This window comes from Microtus ochrogaster, chromosome X (assembly GCF_000317375.1).
Source record: "Microtus ochrogaster isolate Prairie Vole_2 chromosome X, MicOch1.0, whole genome shotgun sequence".
Lineage (NCBI taxonomy): Eukaryota > Metazoa > Chordata > Mammalia > Rodentia > Cricetidae > Microtus > Microtus ochrogaster.
In genome coordinates, this window is record NC_022026.1 from 21,173,957 (window position 1) to 21,179,529 (window position 5,573).

The 5,573-nt window shown below is 42.1% G+C and overlaps 1 pseudogene; it reads left to right on the forward strand.

The window, feature by feature from the left end:
• LOC113457448 overlaps nucleotides 1-5,573 on the forward strand; it is an 11,001-nt pseudogene that overhangs the window by 4,582 nt on the left and 846 nt on the right.

The window sequence follows — 5,573 nt, forward strand, 5'->3', positions numbered from 1 at the left end:
AAAAAAAAAAAAATGAATCTGGAAAATAACATCAGAAGATCCGTTTTCCAAACGTTAAGATGCTCTTGAGGAAGCAGACGCAGTGACCTTGGCCTTACAGTTGTCCTGTGTGAGCTGAGCTCTGTGCTGCTGCAGCCTGCAGACACTTCCTGTCTTGGATGAGGCCATGGTGGTTCTTGTGCATCTTTGTTGTTGTTGTTAATCCCGTTAGAAATGCCCACACCATTCTTAGCTCAGGGCTATACAGGAGTGTTCCCTAGGCCACGTGCAGTCCGGGCACTGGTTCTCTGGCTACCAGGCTGATGTTGGTGCATCTGTTATATTCTGTCTGTACAGAGTGGACACGGGTTCCTACTGTGATCTTACGATGGTCCTGACAGAAAGTGACTTGGTTTTCCATCACCCCTTCTACAAATTCTGCCTTTGACCATAAATTTTACTTTGACTGCTTTCACAATATGGCAAAATAAAAGTGCACCCATTTTTCATATTGGAGATATTCTTAACACAACAGTGAATGTAAAACTTATAAACTATGATTCTAGAACAAAGTAAGGAAAGTATCTACAGCAGTTAGACAGCATCAGAGTCCCCATGTCTTCATGGGCACACATTTGTTTGCTTTCTTTCATAAATGTGTTCCTGCTGTCAGTTTGGTTTGTGTTGTTTGCGGTGTCTCCTGATGTTTACACATTTGCCTCTGGGGTCTCTGTTCTCATCATTCACTTTGATTTCTTCTCCTGTCCAGTCTTCACAATTCAGTTAGGAACAGTAATTTTACATTTATTTTAACGTGGCTCATAGTGATATTGTTCCTCTGTTATTCCTGTCAAATGATGTCTTTTTCAGCAAAGAATTGACATAGCAACTGCAAATATTTTTACTGAAATCAAGCAGATGATGGACTCTCTCCATTTATCAGTTGTTTGGACTAAAGGGTCACAAGGTTTCTCCTGCGACTCAAAACACTGAATGCCCTATATTTCAATTCTCAGAGTGTGTGGGATGGTCAGAGGACACCAGTGAATAAAATCAAATGATTTTTCTAAAATTAGCTTAAAAAAAAGAAAGATACAATATCACAAACACGAGAATGTACAAAGTGTTATAATAAAGTACATCATTTTATAAACTAAAACAATTAATTGAAAAAACAGAAGTAGGAAACAATACAAGAAAAAATTTCCCCATGTAACTCTGGACCAAGCAAACTATGTGCTATGTTTTTTCCTTCCTCTAGGCCTCCTTTTCTCACAACCCTATTCATTTATGTTGAATTATGAGCTTCTTTCTGCTTAGAGGGCTAAAATTAAAAAAAAATTGTGTGTTGAAAGTCCAAAGCACTTAAGAGAAGATATGTCTTGTTCCTTAGATCTAAGGGATCCTATATTCCAAATAAGTACACAGCTACAAGTTGAAGCCTTCATCAGCCTGGAAACAAAGGTGAATATGTTCAACAGAGCTCTTTGCTGATTAGGTATGAACATACTTCAAGGGAAAAATAAATAAATTTTGTGAGAATGAATTACTGAGTGAGATGAAAGGCTATTCCTATACCCTGAAATATGAGCATGGGTTCACATAAAGGGTTTACATAAACTAGTTTCTGTTTTCACCATTGTAGTAGCATTTCATTTGTATTTTAATAAATAAAGCTTGCCTGAGGATCAGAAAAGTAAAACATTCACACTGGCCAGTCCTACAGACCAGAGAGGAACGACACACATCTTTAATACCAGTAGCCGTAATGACACACACTTTTAATCCCAGTAACCACACTAGGTTGCCGTAGAAACCAGGCAGTAGTGGTGCATGTCCTTAATCACAGATTTAGAGAGGATTATAAAATGGGAGGAGACAGCTATCAGTCTCAGTCTTTCTTTCTTCATTATACCTGAGATAGCAGTAAAAGACTAAACAGGGTTGTGGAATATTATTATAAGATGTGTTACATTTGTTTATGCTGTGGAACATTTGTTTTGATGATGCAAAGAGGTGTTCCATTTTTCACGCTGCATTTGTTTAACTCTGTGAAGCTGTGATTCTTTGCCTGTCTAAAACACCTGGTGGCCTTATAATAAAGAGCTGAATGTTCAATAATGAAGATAGGTGGGGCTGGCAGGTAGAGAGCATAAATAGAAGGAGAAAAGAGGAAGAAGAGGAGAAAGAGAACAAGGAGAGGAGGACATCATCAGTGGCCAGCTACCCTGCCACACAGCAAGCCAGGGAGAAAGAAGTAAAGAAAGGTATAAAGAAAGAAAGAAATGAAAAAGCACAGAGGCAAAAGTTAGGTGGAATAATTTAAGAAAAGCTGGCTAGAAACAAGCCAAGCTAAGGTGGGGTATTCATAAGAAAGAATAAGTCTCTGTGTAATTTATTTGAAACCTGGGTGGTACCTCCCTCCCCTCCCACCCAAAAAGTAAAGGACCAAATACAAAACAATATTCCTGTTTTCCTTCTACCCACTGAAAGGACTAACAAGCTCCAAAGGGCCACCAACTATTTCCTTGTGGTATCTGTACATGTCTGAACAGTCTGCACGTTATGACCAAACCACAGGAAAAAAGCTCTTAAGGAATCTGTTAGCTATATGTGAGCTAACTGTTCAGGAAACAGTGGGGCTTCCCCTCCCCTCAATTTTATTCATTTGTATAGCTATGTAAGTTAGATCTTTAAAATCTTTCCAGTGGTAAGAAGTGGAAGTTTGGAGAAATTCGTGAGGTTCACAAATGGTTGTTCACTTAAGGAATGTGGAAACTGACATTCTGCTAGACTTCTAAGTTAAACAACAAAAACCAACTCAGTGAATATCCTGTTTTCTCCACAACCTATAGATTTACTCTAATGAACATTTCCAAAGAAGCAGCCCTCATCTTAAAATTTGCACTGCTTCTCAATGTCTACAATTATCTCCAGTAAGGCTGACAGCTAAAAGTGTAGGTATCAATTTATAGGCTGCTATGTTCAATATAAGGGGCAAAACATGAAAGGACAAATAATTGAAGATTCAACCCAGAAGTCCTATGGTACCTCAGGCCATGGAGACAGAAAACACGGAGATGACTACTGGGGAGTTTGTGTCTAGAGGAGAAAGAGTTCCAGTCTGGGGAAAGGAAGGAAAAATTTCTATTGATGAAAGATGACATTGTTTGCAGCACTCTGTGAATGCCCTAGGTGCTAATGAGCTGTACACTTAAGTTGCTAAGAAAGTACAACATTGTTTATATAATTCATTACAATAAAAAACCTTTCATAGGGTAGAGAGATGGCTCAGCACTTAAGAGCACTAGCTGCTGTTTCAGAGAACTGCCAGTACCCACATGAAGGCTCACGACCATCTGTAACTCCAGTTCCAGGGAATCAGACACCACTTCCTTTCTGTTCCTGATTCTTTACTCTTTCTTGATCCTACACAGAGAAATTTAGGATCCAAGGATTGGGAATTAAGCTGGAGATTTGGCTCAGTGGCAAAATAAATTACCAAGCAAATGTGAGGACCTGCATTCAAATCTCCAGAACTCACAGGCAGCCAGGTGTGGCTTAGAAGCTTCTCAATTCTCCCCAGGCAAGATGGGTCAGCAGGGAGAACACAGAATATAACTGTTAGGAATTTTTCCTAGCGTGAGCTCTCTGCCGATGCAAAAATCCCAATTAAGCCAAATCACAACAAGCCAAATTAAAATACATCCAGGTTTAATGGGATTCCTGTGCTCTGGGATGGCCCAGAGGGATAAGCAGGAGGCTGTAAATGCGACCTCCTTGCAGGGGAGTGGGAGGCACCAAGTGTTTCTCCTTTGGGAGCTATCTTAAATACCCTGTGGAAGTGGTATTTAAAGTGATTCCTTTGGTTCAGGTTGTGGCTTGCTGGCATTTGGAGTCCAGACCAAAGCAACTCCCAGGTCTAGGAGGCTGGGACAGATGCTAGGGGCTGGGGACCTCAACATAAAAAGAACCTGTCTCAAACAAGGTGGCATGAGGCACAGGTTACAGTCCTGGTATACACAGTCCATGAGTGCTCAGGGCCACATTGGTCTCTTTTAATACCATTCTCAGGCAACTAAGCCTGGTAGTAACTGTGACAACCCAGCCAAATACCTCACCACTGTACCTCTTGCCTTGTGATTTGAGTTTCTAAAGTTGTCCTGAACTCTGAGAGGTAGTCCTGTAGGCTGTAGACCCCTATAGCATAAATGTTCCCCACACCATCCCCATCCTCCTTCCATCTATGACCAGAACACCAGCCACTTTCTTTATTGCCACCTTAGAGGGAAGCTTCCCTTGGACCCAGGAGCTGCATTTCCTAGCCCTGAGTGGTTCTGTCTACATCTCCTGCACTCTGGGATAGGACTGTTATTTACCATCTTTGAGGCCCACAAGGTGCTCTGGAGGAACCTGGGAGCTGTAGCCCACTCTCCAGGCAAAGACCAGATCTACCAATGATTCTCCACCTTAGGGTTGTGGAGTTGGGCACTCTGGAGGCACTCTCATTAGCCTGAGATGATGTCAACATATCTACAGTGGCTTGAGGTGCAACAGGAAGTCTGCAATATGAATGTTGGGATTTTCTTTAAAAATTCACTACCTCTGCCCCTTTACATGTGATGTATTCATGGATAGTAGAGAACAGAGTGAGGATACAGGAGGTAAACTCCTGTAGCTCTGGGTTGGGTCAGGCATTTCCTGGTCCCAGAGTGGAGCATAGGATCCAAATAAAAATAGTACTTGCCCTCATGGGGTTTAGCAATTACAAAACAAGTGGAGGTACTGGCTAGGATGGGATGCATTAATATTGATGCAGCAATATCTGGGTTAAACAGACCCCGGCTCCACAGAACCTGACTCTCAGTTTCTGGCCTAGGGACCAGCTCACACAGAACCCAGCACTGCTTTAAGAACCAATATTAATTACACCAGTGGCCCCAACCTCCTGAGTAATGCAACACAAAGATGGTTGGGGGGGCTGTTTTTCCCACTGGCCTGGGGCTATGCATTGGAAAATGCCCTTCTTGCAATGCTCTCTGCCAGGCTAAAATTGGCTTTGTCTGGGTGAGTTCCCCTTTTTCAAGTACATGCCTTTAGGGTCCAGGACCCCGTTTACATTTGTGGTTTGTCAAGGTGGCTATGGAAGTCATGGCCATGCCAGGCACCCAACCCACCAGTGGCCAGGCAGTCTTCACTGAGATGGGATTGTGTAGAATGGAGACCCCGGGCCACGCATTTCTCAAGAGTCTCAAGAGTCTTATCACAGTGGATACATTCTGGTAGACATTGAGTCCTGACACTTGACATAGATTTCTAAAAATGGGCTCTTGCAATTCCAAGCTGAATCCTCTATTACCCCCAAGGCTGCCTTCTACACAATCTTTATAAATTGGGAATGTCCAATACAATCTGTCCCTAATAGCTAAACTCTCTATGCACTAAGATCTGGCCTCAATATTACCTTGACAATGGGACACGATGGCCACCAAAGGGAACTCTTGAATTTTCCATTCTCCACAACCTTAAAAATTTTTACCTGCATGGGGATAAGTAGACAGAACTCTTGTATGTCCATGATTTCTGGGCACTGC